At 35.5% G+C, this 18944-nt stretch overlaps 1 pseudogene across 1 annotated transcript in view; it reads right to left on the reverse strand.

The window, feature by feature from the left end:
* Positions 1 to 12565: 12565 nt before the first annotated feature.
* The window catches only part of LOC309811193 (activator of 90 kDa heat shock protein ATPase homolog 2-like), a 50577-nt pseudogene continuing 44198 nt past the window's right edge, over positions 12566 to 18944 (reverse strand). Inside the window, exon 4 of the transcript in view lies at positions 12566 to 13598. The product of the transcript in view is annotated as an activator of 90 kDa heat shock protein ATPase homolog 2-like (transcript). The remainder of the gene's footprint in view (positions 13599 to 18944) is intronic.

The following is an 18944-nucleotide window of genomic DNA, read 5'->3' on the forward strand; positions in this document are numbered from 1 at the left end:
ATGTAAGAGTGGTAACAGATCTCTCCACGTAACTTGACTTGGGGAACTGCATTATCTCTCTGGTTTCCCTATACCCTAGGCTAGCTTTTGTAAATCTTCCTTTAATTAAATTTATCTAAAATTACCCAGTTTGAATAAGTAGTCTGTTTTCTACAGGACCTTGATTGATACATGATTCTCTTGTAGATTATTCAAACGATACATAAAGAAAAATAGTAAAACATGAACATCCTCATTACATCTTTTGATTGTGAATACTGGAAATACAATTCAAATTGGCTTTAGCACCTGGATTTTTCTAGTTTCCTGAGTCAATATATCACATACAGAAACATATGCAGAAAGATGCACTTTTCAGAGCCAGTTGCGGTTTAAATAGGCCACAACAGAAGTTCTAGGTCCTATCAAACATGATTTTCCATCTGTTAACCTGGGAAGGAGTTTGTATCAGTCAGGAGACAAAATCAAATTAGTTAACTTAACAGAAACAATATATGTAAAGAATTGTTTGTTAGTTATTGAAGAATGAAAAAGGCAAAAAGAAAAATTAAGTTATTATAGAAGGACTGTCAACAGGCTGCAGCTACCGTCCTAGAGCTTCGGGAAGGAGTGCAAATGTATAAACTTGGAGTAGGCGCCTTGCAGAGTTGAGACTCAGCCCTCAGAGAAAGGACCACTGCTTGACCTAAACTAGTATCTCTTAGCTTGGAGGAGAAATGTCACCGGACTAGGACCCAGACCCCTTAAGAGGGATACTGAACAACATCAGAAGGTGCTGGAGTTTCTGCAGGCACACACCAAGGCTGGTCCAGCAAGTGTTGAAAGACTGCAAACTCAATTCAACACTTTACTAAAGCAAACTAGTGGCGCCAAAGGGAAGAGGTGAGAAGAGGCCAAAGTGATGCTTATAGGGACAGGAAGCCAACAGCAAGCAAACAAGATGAAACAAGTCCCTCTTCCTCCTTCATCCTTACAGCTCCCTTTTGTGCTTCTTACTGGCCAACACAAACAGAGAGACAACTGCAAAGCTGACAGATTTCCAACCCCAGCATCACGGAACACTCTAGAAGAGAGAGTTTGAGCTGAGAGACAATGGCTGAGAGGCAATGACTTAATAACTAGCATAGGGTAACAGCCAGAAAATCAACTACACTCCTTTAGTGAAAACACAGTTTCAGAATTTTCACTGTACACCAGACCCTGTGTGAGGCTAGTCTGCCTTAACTGCAGGTAAGTTTTAGTCTTATTTCTAATAGGGCATTTAATATGACAAAGAAAGCAATTATAATATTATGTACGAAGTGCCATGATAAAGGTAATAATATGGGACTTTTAGAGTGGCATTTAAATTAGTCAAGAAAAATAAAGCATCCAAATTGGAAAGGAAGAATTAAACTGTAACTATTTGCCAGGGGCATGATTTTATATATAGGAAAATTTTAAAACTCATCAAGAATCTGTTAGAACTAATAAACAAATTCAGTAAAGTTACAGAACACAAAATAAATATGCAAAAATCTGTTGCATTTCCATACACTAGTAACAAATTATCAGGAAGAGAAATTAAGAAAGAATCCCATTTACAACTGCATCTAAAAGATTGTAATACCAAAAAATAAATTTAACCAAGGAGGTTAAAGATCTGTATACTGAGAACTACAAAACATTAATGAAAGAAATTGAAGAAGACACAAATAAATGAAAACATATTCTGTGTTCATGGACTGGAAGAATTAACATTGTTATAAGGACCATACTACCCAAAGCAATGTATAGATTCAGTGCAAACCCTATCAAAATTCCCATGGTATTTTTCACAGGAATAGAAGAAACAATTTTAAATTTGTTTGGAACCAAATACAAATTTACAAATGCAAAACCAAGTACAAATAGCCAAAGCAATCTTGAGAAAAAAAAAAAAAGGACAATGCTGGAGGCATCATGGTCTCTGATTTCAACCTATATTACAAAGCTATAGTGATTAAAACAGTATGGTATTGGCATTAAAAGCAGACACATAGATCAAAGGAACAGAATAACAAGCCCAGAAATAAACCTACATTTATATGGTCAATTAATTTATGACAAAAGAGCCAAAAATACAATGGGGAAGGAACAATCTCTTCAATAAATAGCATTGGGAAAATTAGACAGCCACATGCAAAAGAATTAAATTGGACCACAACAAAAATCAACTCAAAATGGATTAAAGACTTGAATGTAATATCTGAAACCATAAAACTCCTGGAAGAAAACATAGGCAGTAAACCCCTTGACATAGGTCTTGGTAATGAGTTTTTGAATCTGACACTAAAAGCAAAAGTAACAGAAGCAGAAATAAACAAGTGAAACTACATCAAACTTAAAAGCTTCTGCACAACAAAGGAAACCATCAACCAAATGAAAAGGCAACATATTGAATGAGAGAAAATATTTGCAAATTATTATATATTATGTACATATATAACTATATGTCTGATAATAAGCTAATATCCAAAACATATGAAGAACCCATACAACTGAATAGCAAAAAATAAAATGAAATGTTTCAGTTAAAAAAGGGGCAGAAGATCTGAATAGATATTTTTCCAAAGAAGCATACAGATGGCAAACAGGTACATGAAAAGATGCTCAGCATCGTTAATCATATGGAAATGCAAATCAAAAGCATAATGAGATATCACTTCACACCTGTTAGAATGGCTGTTACCAAAAATACAAGAAATCAGAAGTGTTGATGAGGTTGTGGAGAAAAGAACCTTTGAGCACGGTTGGTGGGATTAAATTGGTACAGCTGCTATGGAAAACAATATGAGGTTTCTTAAAAAATTAAAAATAGAACTACCATATGATCCAACATTCCACTTCTGAGTATTTATCCAAATAAATCAAAAACACAAATTTGAAAATACATATGTACCCTCACGTTCATTGCAGCATTATTTACAGTATCCAATATATGGAAACAACTTAAGTGTCCATTGATGGATGAATAGATAAAGAAATTGTGGTATACATATGCAATGGAATAGCATTCAGCCATAAAAATGAAAGAAATCTGTGTTTGTGACATCATGGATGGACATTAAGAGCGTTATGCTAAGTGAAGGACATAGAGAGACAAATACTGAGACTTCCCTGGTGGTCCAGTGGTTAAGAATCTGCCTTCCAATGCAGGGGACGTGGGTTCGACTCCTGGTCAGGGAACTAAGATCCCACATGCCGCTGGGGAGTTAAGCCCACACGCCACACCTAGAGAAGCCCGCACTCCCCAATGAAGACCCAGCACAGCCAAAAAAAAAAAACAAGGACAAACACCACATGACCTCTCATATATGAAAACTAAAAACAAACAAGCAAAACACAAGCTTCTAGATACAGAAAACAGATTGGTGGTTGCCAAGGGCAGGAAGTGGAAGTTGGGGGAAATAGCTAAACTTTTTTCAGCTTAAATAAATTGAGAAAAGGGGGTAAGGGGGCATGTGGTTGGTGAAAGATAAGTCCCTTGCCCTGCTCTACGTGCCAGAGGAAAAAAGTCTTTGACCCTTTTGTCTGTCCTTGAACCTTGCCTCCCTCCAAGATTTACATAATGGAGACTTTATTCCCAAATAAACTAAACATTTGTATTTTGGCCCTGAAATATGCTCACTAAAAATTGTTCCTTTGGCAATCCAACATTCATTTAAAATGTTCTTCCTATTTTGAAAGAAAAAACTCCTACCACAATGCAGTTTCCTCTCATAGCAAATGTCCATTTTTACCAGTGTCTCAAAAAGAGAAAACTCTGTCTCTTCCATCATGGCATCTAGCTCCAAGTCTAGGATCCTTCAGTAACATCCGTCCTGACCTTAGTTCTCTTGAATCCAGTCTTGATATTCAACAAAATATATCTGAAATTATAAAGTTAACCATCACTTATTCCTGTGGCAGTAGTGACTGAAAGAAAAGGAACTGAAAGGAGAAAGAGGTTACAATTATGTATATATATTTTAAATAAAAAGGTTTGCCAAGAAAAAGATGTATACATTGGAGCCAATACTCATTTTTACAAGGAACACAAAATAATATATACATATATGTATATATGAGTGTGTATATATGTGTGTGTGTGTTTATATATATATATATATATCACTTTATTTTTTTTTGTCTGCACCGCGAGGCATGTGGGATCTTAGTTCCCCAACCAGAGATCAAACCTGTGCCCCCTGAATTGGAAGTGTGGTGTAACCACTGGACCACCAGGGAAGTCCCAATATCACTTTTACTTTTCTCTAAACTGTATATTTCCTTTGTCATCAGCTGTTGTGGAGTTCTTTAGCCAGTAAAATGATCAACCATTTATTCCTAGGAGTTCCAAGTTCTTCTTGCTAGTCCTATCTATACAGAGTCCCAGTATATATATATATATATATATATATTTCTTTATTTATTTTTTGCGGTATGCGGGCCTCTCACTGTTGTGGCCTCTCCCGTTGTGGAGCACAGGCTCTGGACACGCAGGCCCAGCAGCCATGGATCACGGGCCCAGCCGCTCTGCAGCATGTGGGATCTTCCCGGACCGGGGCACAAACCCGTGTCCCCTGCATTGGCAGGTGGACTCTCAACCACTGCACCACCAGGGAAGCCCAGAGTCCCAGTATTTTACAAGTACATATGTTTGTATGAAAATTCCTTAGGGACCATTTAAGAATGCATCCTCCTTGATGCATCATTATTCTCTTTTCTCTTGATTTCCAGAATCTAATGACCCAATCCAATACAGTAACCCCTTTTTTTGCCTGCTGGCTCAGTTTCATGAGACTGAATTGTCTAGATGGTGTTGTTGACTTTCATGTAACCATTGCTGAATCCCCTGGTAGAACATTTTTCCCATGGTTATTACTAATGTCTAAACTAGTAGTTCCCAATCTCAGGGATGAGAATTTTTCTAAAAATGAGAATGGCTGATTAGGTTTAACTATGAGAGGTGCTAATTACAATTTTATTCCTTTGTTTGGGGAAATATATATATTTATTATGAAAGAAATAGCACCATATACTGGTCAATGTTTCAAATCATAGGTAGCATCCTATGATCTGGTGCCATAATTGATTCTTCAATAAGGTATATGATAAGACTAAAGTAACCTAAGAGCACTACTCCTATTATCGTATTTCTTTATGGGAAATTGAGTTCCTTTTTTGGAAGAAATTATGAGCGATATCATCATGTTGAATACGGTATTCAGTTGATTACAACATTCATGATAATGCTGCCTTGAGGCATGATGAATGGGGAAATCAAATCTAAATCCAAATACAGAATAAGTAACTAATCCACATCACAGGAACTCTCCACGACAAAAGAAGTAAAAGTAAAAAAAATCATCAACTGTTGCTCAGAGGTATTATGGTACAATGTTATAGGTTCATATTTACTACTTTTGGAAAAATGTCTTCATACGCTGGTAAAGGGAATTCTGTGTTGTTGCACTTGTGAATTGCATCCATCTTGTTCACCATAGCCACATAGTTCATTAGGCAAGTTCTGAAGATATTATAGAAGGGAGATGACTGACAGTGAGAGATCATGTTCTCTTGTCTACCTAATTATTATGAGTGAAGATGTCCTTTGAGCATGTATATTCTTTATGTTCCAAGCCCATTTCAAAAAAAATTCTTCCCTGCTTCTCCTTCCTCTCCAAAATACTTATCCTTTGAGATTCCTTATTATTTACAGAAACTAGCAGCCACTTCCCATAAATTCTTATAGGTCCTTGCTTAAGGCAATGTGAAACAATTGTCAAGGTCTACATGATATACTAGCACCGGAGAAAACTGGACTTCCTGTGGTATTATTTTGTACCATAAGATTCACAAGTGGCCCTGTAGGTTGTAAAGAAAGAGTATCCTCCAATAGATACAATGAATTAATATATGCTTAAAGCCTGAATAAGCATTTCCCTTTCACCAGGGAACCTTTACCTTGGTAAGTGGCTATAGGTCTCTTTAGGGAGAGGAATGAGGATGCTTCTTTGCATGTTCTTCAGTATCAATGGACTATGGGTGGGAATTGTTTAGGGTGCCAACATACGCTTCCTACCAGTTCTTTAATTTCCACATGAGAGAGAAGGAAAAGCTGTGAATTCAACTGATAGTCTTAATTTTACTATCTCTAAGACCACATTTTGTTTTTTACCCAGCTCAGTCCCTGCAGCAATAAAAGATAAGAAATTCTTTTATCTTGATCCTAGAAACTCCCTGGATTTCAATCAGTGCTATGAGCCTAGAATTCAAGGATTTTAACTTGTCATTCTCTTTCTTTAAGCTGCCCATTATGTTTGAAACAGCTGCTCCTTTTCTAAGTCCATAAATTCCTCATCCTACTGTTCTGTGGTAAGAGCAACTCAATTCCCATAAGTCATGCCTACACTGCACACTTGATGCCAGGTGACCACAGGCAATGATTTGATTAGGATTTTCACTGCTGAAGAATTCCCATCTTGGCATTTGAGCAAGATTTTGACTAGCTGACCCAGCTATGCCAGGTAAACAATTGATGGTCCCCATATTCCCTTGCAGGTATCTATCGATGCACCCCATTCCTTGGTAACAATTTCTCTCTCAGTTAGGGATCTTCGTTGTGAGCAGCAAAAACAGCTCTTCTAGCTAATAAAAGGAGAAAATTAATTTATTGAAGGAATGTTGGATAGCTCATAGAATTAACTGGCAGGATGGAAGACCTGCTAGAAAAATGGGCAGAAGACAACAGAAGCTTTGTGGGAGGAACTGCAGCCGAGATGATGTTGAAGAAATGCACTTGTTTGGATGCCCCTTAGGTACCAATGGTGCCATGGTACAGATCCGCCGCTGCACACTACCACTGCTACACACACCAGGAAGTGATAGATGATAAATCCCAAGGACATAAATCCAAATATAGATCACTGGTAAGCATGAAAAAGAATGCAAAGCAAACAGAAGAGAAACTAAAGGTAATCTCTGTTGTGATACACAGGAATATAATAGAGGCATTAATTATTTGAGATTAAGGGGAAAGGGATATTAAGAGACATTTGATTAATATGCCATCTTTTTTTAATATCTTCCATTATGCTCAATTATCAGTTGTATGACCTTGAGAAAGTCACTTATCCTTCCTGTAACTGGTTCATTATCTCTAAAATGAAGATAATAATATCTACCTCTGAGGATGTCATGAGGAAAAGATGAGTAACACACACAAAACAGGTACAGGTGGTACCCAGCATATAGTATGCACTTTTAGGTGTTAGTTAATTAGTAGTAGTAGTAATAGCAGTAGAGATGTATGAACCACTTTAAGTTTGAAAAAAAAATACAAATATGTAAATACAAAGAAAAGAGAGCATTTAGACAATTGTTACTATAATTAATTTAAGGACTGCTATTGGAACAAATTAATCAATTACATGTCACTTTTCATCTTATGTTAAACAATTAGGTCATAAAAATTGAATGAGTATTTTTCTCAGAGCTGATACTTGTCTTCAGATGGAAGTTTCTTTATAAAAGTAGTTAATATGCTGGAATAGAAAGAAAATTTGGTTAAGCATATCTAGTAGGAACAGAGCCAACAATATACTTGATGCTAAAATGTTAGTGGCAGTGCCATTATAGTGAGAAGCAAGATGCCACTATTACTACCGACTGAGTTCCTAGGTAATGTAATTATACAAAACAATACATATATAAGACATTACAATGGTAGGAAAAAATTACTCTTGCAAAAAAAATGATCGTCTATCTCAAAAACACAAGGGAATTAGTGGAACAAAATGTTTAAATTAGGCCTAATAAAATAGTTCTAAGAAGTAATTGAGGACACCAATAAAGAAAAGTCAATGGCTTTCCCATTCATATACACAAGATTCAACTACTAGAAAATACAGTGAAAATATATAATATAAAATTATGATGTAAAATAAAGGACAAATTCCATTCACAGTGGTAGCAAAACCTGTAAGATTCCTATGGATTAATCTGACGAGGATGTGTAAAACCTAAGTGGGGGGGGGGAATATTTCCTGAAGACATGAAATATACCAAGATTTTTTTTTCCTGAATGAAGAGTTTCAATCCTAATTCTTAATTTCCAAATCAGTTAATTTTAAAAAAAAATTCAAATTCACTTTTTAATTGTATTTGTCCAACTGATTCTAAACTGTTTTTCATTTAATAGTTTTTGGTTTTTGCTTTGTTTTATTTTTGCTTTTCCTTAAACAAGTTTTCTCAAATAGAGATATTGTTAACATTTTGGTTAAAATAATTCTTTGCTGGATGGGACTCTTTTACTTATTGGAATATCTTAACATCTCTGGCTTTCACTTGGTAAACACTAGTGGCACACCATCAGTCATTGTGACACCATAAAATACCCCCACACCTTCCCAATATTCCCTAGTGGTATGGAACAACTTAATATTGAAAATTAGTGGTCTGGAAAATGTCAAATCATACTATAAAGCCAAACAAGCAAAACATTGTAGTGTATACACAGAAATAGGCAAATAGGTCAGTAAAATCGAATAGGAAGCATGAAATAACAATAGATTTATGTACATGTACAAACTTTGCTTATCATGAGCATGATCTTTAAAATCATTGAGGAAAAGATATATTATATATTGATTAGTGTCAAAAAAAGATCAGGTTAGAGATCTAACACTCACATACACACACACACACACACACACACACACAAGTAGTTTCCAGATGGATTGAAGCATTAAATAAAAAGGAAAATAAATGAATTTCTGGGAGGTCTGTAGGGGAGTATTTCTACAACCTTGACATAAACAATACTTACCCTAGGAAGGAAAAAACTAGAGAACAGTAACAGTTTTGCTTACAAAAATATTTAAAACTTCTGTAAAATGACACACGCCATAAAACATTAAAAGGTAAATCACATGCAGTGAAGAAAAAAAATTAACAAACAAATAATACCGATAATATAAAGTGTTTCTGTACAATGATATGTTGAAAATAAATTAATTTGGTGTGAAATGATCTTTACAATATTGAAATTTCAGTCCAATGTATCATTTTAATGAAAAATGTTTTGTATACATTAAAATCAACAAATTTACCCCAATTGAAGATCAATTCTGATGATTAAAAATGTCCCTTCAATATTGGACAAAAAATAAAAGTAGAAAGAAAGAAAGAGACAGAAAGTGAAGGAAGGAAGGAAGGAAGGAGGGAGGGGGGATCTAGTTAGTCATAATCTGGTGAAATGTGTGAATTTCAAGGATTAAAAAAATACTAATTTATAAGAAGTGGAAGATCCAGCAGGAAACAAATCAGTAAGGACACAGTTGAATTCAAGGACACCATCAATCAACTGGATAAAATTGACATATATAGACTGCTTCAACCAACAACAGCAGAATACACATTCACCAAGATATGCCATGTTCTGGGCCATAAAACACCCTTTAACAAATGTAAGAGAATAAATAGAATTCATACATTATCTGCTCTCAGACTACAGTGGGGTTAAACTAGAAATCAGTAAGAGAAAGATAACTGGAAGATCCCCAAATAAGTGGAGATTAAACAACACACTTCTAAACAACACATAGGTCAATGAAAAAATTCTCGAGAAATTTTAAAATATTTTGAGCTAAATGAAAACACAACTTATCAAAATTTGTGAGATACAGTGAAAGCAGTGCTTAGAGGAAAATATCATTGAATAAATATATTAGAAAAGTGGAAAGATCTAAATCAATAATCTGCATTTCTAGCTTGGGAAACTGGAAAAAGAAGAGCAAATTAAATCCAAAGTAAGTTGAAGAAAATAAATGATTAGAATTAGAGCAGAAGTCAACAAAATTGAAAACAGAAAATCAATGGAGAAAATTGATGAAACTAAAATCTTGTTCTTTGGAAAGATTAGTAAAAAATATGTATACACCTCTAGCAGGCTAAGAAAAAAGAGGATAAAAAGTATTGTATCAGAAATGAAAACAAAGGCCTCACTAGAGATCCTTTGGACGTTAAAAGAAAGTTAAAGGAATACTGTAAACAACTCTATGCCCACAAATTTGATAACCTAGATGGAATGGACAAATTCCTTGAATGACCCAATTTTTCACCCAAGAAGAAACAATCTGAGTCAGTCTAAACCTATTACAGAAGTTGAATTAACAATTAATAACCTTCCAAAACAGAAAGCACCAGACCAGTGAATTCTACCAAACATTTAAGGAAGAATTTGTACTAATTCTCTAAAATCTTTTAAAGATGATAGAAACAGGGGAGGTACAATCTAACTCATTCTTTAAGGCCAGAATTACCCTAATATCCAAACCAGACAAAGACATTACCAGAAAAGAAAACTAAGACTATTCTCTCTTGAACATTGATGCAAAAATCCTCAACAAAATATTTGCAAATTGAATCCCACAATGTATAAAATGAATTATATACCATGATCAAGTGAGATTTTTCCCAGGTACGCCAGGTTAGCTCAACATTCAAAAATTAAATAATGTAATCAATTACATCAATAAACAAAAAAAATCATATGATTATATCATTAGATGCAGAAAGGCACTTGGCAAAATCCAACACCCATTCATGATAAAAACTCTCAGCAGACTAGGAACAGAGGATAATTTCCCCAGTTTGATAAATATTCTCATCAAAAATCCTACAGCAAACATAAAACCTTTCCTACACTTGTAAGAAAGGCAAGGATATCCTACAGCTAACATAAAACCTACAGCTAACAAAACCTAACGTAAAACCTAACATAAACCTACAGCTAACATAAAACCTTTCCTACACTTGTAGGAAAGGCAAGGATATCCTCCCTAACCAACTCTTTTTCACCATTGTACTGGAAGTACTAGCTAATGCAATAAGAAAAGAAAAGGAAATAAAAGATATACAGCTTGGGAAGGAAGAAATAAAACTGTGTTTGTTCATAGAAGACAACTGTTTAGAAAATCCAAATGAGTGGACAAAAAAAAAAAAATGATGGAGTTAATAAGTGATTATAACAAGTTTGCAGGATACAAGGCAACATATGAATCTCCTTCACGTAAAGCCTGGGCACCTCTCGATTGGCTGCTTCTGCACAGGCCCCTGGGAGATTGGACTTCTTATGCTGAGAATAGGCCTCTCTTCTCTGGAAATTTAGAGGCAATTGATCAGTGCTTATGTCTCGGTATGTGTGGGTTGCCTGTATCTCAGGGAGGGAGTCAGCAGCACAGAAGCTTTCCCAGCCACAAAATTTTGCACAGATATATATTTTGAGATTGAAAAAAAATTCTGGAAGAATTATTTCCACCAAGGGACCAAGCAAGTTTATAGTAGAGTCATGGATGAACAACTCCTAGTCCAAGAATTCCTGGGAGACTTTGAGGGTTTACCTCAGAGACCATCTGGTTTTGTTCATGAAGCTTGTGAGCATTCTAAACTGATCCCCACATTCAAGGAAACCCTTTTTCTCATTTTATACAGAGCCTTCTGACTGAGCTGTGTCCAAGTCTGGCCCCTTCTGTGATTATTTCCAACCCTCTAGTGAGCATCAGACCTGTCTATGCACAGATGGAGATTCCATGACCATGCTGGAATGCTGAACAGCCAAGGGCTTTATTTCATAGTTATTTGTATGGTTTCTTCACACTGCAGGAAGGTGAGAAAGGTTTGTTAGGATTACTGTGACCTTACAAACGAGGCCCAGACTAGTACTAGCAGTAATCTGGGAGCAAAACCTGGGTCTTTTGTTTCCCTGCCCAGTCCATTATGTAGTTTTTTAACTCTTTCCTTTTCGAAGCTAATATATTATTGATACCCATCCAGTATTCACAGAAGAGGGAGAATGAAGGAGTTGTTAAAAAATTGTAGTTTGAACATTGTAACCCTATAATGAATGGGATATTTCCTTTCTGGGTTCAATTTCAAAATGTAAACAAAAATGACTTCTTCAGTTCTAAAGTACTACTAGTACAGTAAATACTGTGCTTAATTTTTTTTGCTGACTTCTTAGGAGAACAATTTAAACAGGTAGTAAGATTGTTGCTCTTTTCAAGTAAACAATGAGAAGTCAGGTAGAACTTATCTACCAAAACACAAAAACACAAAGAAAAAAAGCAAATATGTTTTAGAGGAAAAAGAAAGAGAATTTTTTGTTTGTTTTTTAAGGGAATGGTATCAACATGCCATTTATTTTTTTTTTTTTTTGTCTTCCTGAGCTAAAACCACAGCTGAAAGTAAGTTTTATAGGACAACCTTTAGCTTGGGAAACTTCAACTATCTGTACTCAGGGACTCAATCTATCCCCAGAAGATCGTCTATGGGAGGTAATGTTAATACCTAATTTCAGGTTGCTTGCTGCTTTTAACTCAATGCAGAGTCTAGTCATAGTAAAGATACAAACAATGCTTTAAATTCTGTATAAGTTCATGGATTTCACCCAATATGAATTAAAAGTTTTTGTCTTCGTTTTTAAAAGTAATAATAGGGAAGATGTTAACTTGACACTTTCTGATTACAAAAAGTAATGCCCTTATAAAATCTTCTAACTAATTCAACCATCTAGCGTGGTCAGCTGCAGTAAACCTTTCATTTCTTCAAAACGCTGCTTCTGCCAACAGAATCTCATGTTTTCTTCTTTACAAACAGGAAGTCCTTTACATTTCAATTGTAATTTCACTTACTTTGGATGGGGCACAAAATTCAGTTCAACTTCTGGCCAGTTCCTACATCTCCACTTAATTATTATATTTTCATTTGTTAACAATTCCATATATTTACGGTGATTTTCCCATCAAAGATTTGTGATTTCCTTCCCTTTTCATCTTCTAATACAGCAGGAACCTAATAAAATTTGTGCACCAAACTTTCACATTGAAGACACTATACAGCTTCTCTACAAATGTGTCAAATAGTTCCATCATGTGCAGTGCCGCCACATTGGGAATCTTGATGCCCAATGCCATGGGAGATGAGGACTGCAAGGTATTCTCACTCAGTCTCCTTTTAACAAATGGCAATTCCTGAGTTGTCATAGCTTTGTTGGTAAATCATTCCCATCTTAAATTCCTTCCTACATGCCTTCAGGCAATCTCAAAAAGCCTCCCTGCTCTTGGCAGTGCCTTCAGTTTTCATAATGTCCCCATCTTTATTTTTACTCACTTTACTCATTGCCTGAATGTCTTCTACTTCATTTTCTTCAGAAAGGTTGAATATTTCTATCAATCCCTTGTGCTTTGCTCTAGATTATTTAATTATACCTTTCTAACCCAGTTTGATGTTCCAATCATAAAATGAAATATGCTTTCCTTTCCAGCTGCTGCAGAAAACCTCACCTTCCACTTGCTTCAGCTTACTGATCTTGCAGCAGCCAGCCTATTCTCTACAACAGTGACCACCAATAGCTCATGGAACTTCCCCTTGGACCAGCTGGTGACATCCTACTCTGTCCATTGCGAGTTGTTTGTGTTGGTCTGTCCTCCCACTCCTCCATGATCCAAGGCAGGTCCCCAGCCCCAATTGGCCGTGTCTGCACAGGTGCTACAGCCTCGTTCAGATTCAACACATGATATATCCTGGAGAATGTTCTATGTGCAATTGAGAAGAATGCCTATTCTGTTGTTTTTGGATGGAATGTTTTGTATATATCTGTTAGGTCCATCTGGTCTAGTGTGTAGTTTAAGTCCAATGTTTCCTTATTGATTTTTTTCATCTGGATGATCTATCAGTTGTTGAAAGTAGGGTATCAAAGTCCTCTACTATTATTGTACTGCTGTCTATTTCTCTCTTCAGATCTGTTAATATTTGCCTTATATATTTTGGGGGTCCAATATGGGTACATAAATACTTACAAATGTTATATCCTTTTGTTGGATTGCCTCCTTTAATATTATATAATAACCTCCATTGTCTCTTATTGCAGACTATTTTATCTGGTATTAGTATAGCTACCCCTACCCTCTTTGGGGTTTCATTTCATGGAATATCTTCTTCCATCCCTTCAGTTTCAGTCTGTGTGTGTCCTTAAAGCTGAGGTCTCTTGTAATTAGCATATATTTGAATGTTGTGGTTTTTAACCCATTCAGCCACTCTATGCCTTTTGGTTGGAGAATTTAGTCCACTTACATTTAGAGTAATTGTTGAAAGGTAAAGACCTACTTTTCCATTTTCTTTGTTGTTCTGTGACTGTTTTATAATTCCTTTTTGTTTTCTTCTTCCCTTGCTCTCTTCTTTTGACATGATGATTTTCTGTAGTGGTATGCTTAGATTCCCTTCTCTTTATCTTTTGTGTATTTACATAGGTTTTTGCTTTGTGATTACCATGAGGCTTACATAAAACATCTCATATTTATAACAATTTATTTTAAGCTTGATAATAACTTAACTTTGAATGCATAATAAAGCTTTACCTTTTTACTATCCCACCCATGCACTCACACATTTTATAATTTTGATGTTAAAATTTGCATCTTTTATCTTGTGTATCCATTAACAAATTATTGTAGTTATAGTTATTTTTAATACTTTTTTATAACTTTCATATGAAATGATGATTAATTTACTCCATTAAAATTTTAATCAGAGTTCATTTTACTTTCAAAGGAAAATAATTCAGATATTAGAGCACAATTAAATAATGTAATTGTCCAGCATCAATCTGTATTTATTATAAACATCATTTAAACATTTTATTGGGTAAGTCATTTTGCAAGATTAAAAAACTATTATTTCTGATCAATATTTATTGAATTCCTAAGTAAGACTGCTCTATACTCAATGATTTGCCCTAAACATAGACTCTATATTTAACTTAAAACCTTTATAAGGTATTTCTTTAAATTAAGAAAATTTTATATAACAAGGTATTGTTGAGATACTCAGCTGTAAAATTGAGATATTGACATTACCATTGGAATTATAATAATGGACTGAATGTGAGATTCTGAAAAAGATGATATTTCATGCTGAATCACCTACAGCAGCTTGTATTTGCAGGGCACTTTGCCAGGTTGGATTTGCACTCTGTGACTCAGGATTCTTGATAAAGATAACTTCCCAGTGTGGGAGAGTATAACAAAACATTTTTAATAATATGTTCTAACAAATTGAGTTTAAATTGCATGACTCATCTTTCTTTCTCTAGTCAATTTTAGATTCATTTCTTTGCAGAATCCTAGATTGTACTTAAGTGTTTCTCAAGGTCATTCATAGATCTTGGATTCCAAGGTCATAGAGACCTTGGCCTAAGTCCTGATACTATCTTTTAACAGGTTTATGAGTTTGGGAAAGTTGCATAACCTTCTAAGCCTGCTTTCCCTCATGTATATAATAGAGATAATAGATAATAGTACCTGCTTCATAGGACTGGGGTGAGAATTAAATAAGAAATTGCATATAAATGTTTATCTCATGCCTGATAAGTAGGAAAAAATGAATAAATGTTAGCTATTATATTTTTTTTGACAATGCCCCTTCCTCTAGTTGTTTGCATGGAGACATTGCAAATATAATCAAACTGGACTCACATTCTTAAAATTCAGTCAGTTCCACTGTGTGCTCATGTCTACACAAAGCTACTGATAGAACTGGATCCCAAAGTTGGAATTCAAACCAGAAGATCTGCTTTGTTGTGTATATGACAAGGTACACAAATGTCTTCTCACAGGCCTACTGTTCATCTGTGTTTAGCTTCTGTAATACAGATACAAACTAATTTAGACTTTGTTGCAAGATAGATTGCATAGGCAGCATGATTTGAAGCAATTGGAGTAGGTGGCTTTTGAGAGAACTAAGCCGAAATGAAATGTATTTCATTATGAGTTTATTCTTGAGATGCAAAATATTTTAGGAAGACTAAGTCTTGATGTATTAACTTCTGCATTTGCCCCTTTTAGTTTTCAGTTTCAAGGCAGGCCCAGATGGGAATATCAAAAAGGAAATGCCCATCTTACGTGTACACCCTGTGTGGTACCTTTGACCATATAAAGATATTTGTTCTTGAGAGGATAATTAAACTGTCCTTATCCAATGTCTCTTGCACATTATATATGTGCATTTTTACAAAGGGAAAACAAAACCTGACTGCAAAGCATAACTATAAATGGTAATAGTTACATTTTTATCATATGTATGCAATAAATAAGTCTGTCAAATCTAGAATTTGGAATTTGTAGTGTGCTTCCCTCCTGTACTGGTATATTTATTTTGCTCCTCTGCTAATGAGGCTAGCTTTAGATAGCCATGAGCATCAGTCTCAAATAAAAATTAAAAGTCAGTATATTACATTTCTCCTTCTGTTCTTTCTGCATATTACATTGCTCCATAAGCTCATTGATGCTGGAATTCTATCTCTCCTTTGGCACAATTTTCCTCTGTGGTATGATGCTATGAATATTTATGATACAATAAAAACAATATAATAATAGGCATTTCCTAAACTTGTGCTGCATATATCTTCAGACAGGAGCTGGGAGGGCCAAATCTGTTAACTCCCACTAGAGAAGATCTTTATGTCCTGTGAAATAGATGGCTGTCCCAAAGACCTTCACTTCCACGTGAGTTAAATGGCTTCTGTACTGAAACATTCCGATAAGAATTTTTTCTTCTTCCATATATAGTTTGGACTCTCATCATCTCTGAAATATTGCCAGATTTTCCTTACATTGAGTAGTCATCAATTGATATCCTTATTCATCCTTCCTATGTCAACCACTACAATTCATTCTTTTATAGCCACCTTAAATCTTTAGTCTCTAAAATTCCAGGGTCCAGAATACTCTGAGCAGACTATTATCTTGCTCAGTGAAGCAGTACTGCGTCATCCTCACTCATCCTCCATCACCTTAACTGACTGAATTTCTTTTCATTTATAAATTTAACTCAAATTGTTTTCTTTTTTCAAATATTTGCCAAACTTTCTCATTCCAGCCAATTTGCCCAGGTTGATACCTGCTTAGCTACACATAATGCTCCTAGTCTGTGACTTTGGATATTTCCCCAAGTCAGTCTCTGCAGTCATTCTTCTTATCTATGTTATTAATATAGTTAGAATTCATTCCATTTCCCCTTAATAATTACTGGAAAAACAGGGTTTTTTATTTTATCAACTATTAAAGAAATTCTGACGTTCATATTATATGAATATCCTGATATTTTTATTGTAAAACTTCTTGGAATTATTCTAAAGCTATAAGATACCTCAAAAACACTTCTTCAACGTTTGGGGGAGGGATGTGTGTGTGTGTGTGTGTGTGTGTGTGTGTAAGAGAAAGAGACAGAGACAGAAACAAAAACACAGACAGAAAATGCACTTTAATACATTTTTACAGGGGAACGTTTTTGGGAGACAGTTATCCACGAGTTTCTCACATTTCTGCATGCCTTATGAGCAGAGACACAGGCCTTTGTTCTGGACTATTATTTCAAGGATGTTAGTATAGCAAACAGCCTCAGGAGATAGAGGTAGTTTCTGCCTCTGGAGCAAAAGGCAGTTTTATTTTTTGTTTTGTTTCTTTGTTTTTGTTGTTCTTGTTTGTTTATGTCACTGTCCAGTATAATGAAAACATGTTTATCTTTGGTTAAAAAGTAGGCATGTTTTCTACCTATTACAGAAGATTTGGTTTCTCTAACTCATGTTTTGTGTCTTGTACTGTAACCGACTACATGTTCAGATGTCAGCTGAACCTCTTCGTGCCACCCTATGGGAATTGGAGCTTGGGGAACCAGTGTAAACACTGACACTCTGGCTATTACCGTCATTGGAAATAATAAAGTCCTTTGTCTCCTATCCCAGGGGTTATTTTTTATTTATTTATTTTTTGTCTTCTCTGAGTATCTATGAAAGAGAGGCAGAATAACTTGCTAGTCAGGTAAAATCTCAAACCCCTCCATTGTCCTGAGAGATGGGATGCTGGTGGAGACATGGCTTTCTGCAGAATAAAGATAAGGGTCTCATGGTTGATTAACAGGAGAAGAGGGAAGTTAGAAGAGAGAAGTTTATATGAGAAGATCAAGTGGGTATAAAAAGTCCTCCATTTTATTTCCTTTTAATCAAGAGGAATTGTGGAGATGGTTTGAGGCCAAGCACTAGGAAGTAGATGTAAAGACAATTTCAAATGATGCCCTAGGTATTGCTAATTCTTTTGTAAGAGGGGAAACTGAAGGCTCTAATCCACTGATCATCCTCAGGCCTATTTCTTTGCATTAACTGGTACTAGGACTTGTCCTGGAGTTCAGTAGCAGAAAGTTCTACCACCATTCATTAAAAAGAGATGTGCTGAGGAAGAGTAGAGGGAACTTCATGACCACTGAGAGTAGAAAGCAGGCAAACCATTAGAATTTTGGTTAGTTGACTGGGTAGATGAGACATGGGAAATAATGCCTGACTTGGGGATATAATACCTATTAAGGAAGAATGGCGATAGAAGGGTTGTCTTATGACTTAGTCCCTTCTTCAGTCTAGCATGCCAACACTAGATGTTTTCAGAGATGACAATAAATGGTCTCAGGGCTTTGTGCAGGGGGTCCTAGCTACTATGAGGGAGCTTTGGCCCTTTCAGGTAGATTTCCATGAGAAAGAAAACTCCTTTGGGAAACCGAAGATGCAGCATTGATAAGGATTTGTGCTCTTACTGCCCTGGGTGAGCTTTACAATGCTGATGAAAGTGACCCACTAATGAGTAAGAAATGGACCCAAAGAAGCCTAGTAAATGTGTTCAGTAAGCAATTTCACCTTGGAAAACTCCGCCAGGCCTTACATTGAAACTGGGAAAGAACTTAAGTTGTTATTTTGATAATGGAACTTCAGATGTCCTAGATTAAGGTGGAATAAAAAAAGTCTCCACTGCATATGTCACATCCAAACAATCCAAGGGGAATAAATCCACAGCCTCGACCAGAAAGCAATGTGACTATGGCAGTTGGATCAAAGGTTC

The sequence above is a fragment of the Mesoplodon mirus genome, assembly GCF_964341445.2.
Source record: "Mesoplodon mirus genome assembly, chromosome: 10".
NCBI classification, from domain to species: Eukaryota; Metazoa; Chordata; class Mammalia; order Artiodactyla; family Ziphiidae; genus Mesoplodon; species Mesoplodon mirus.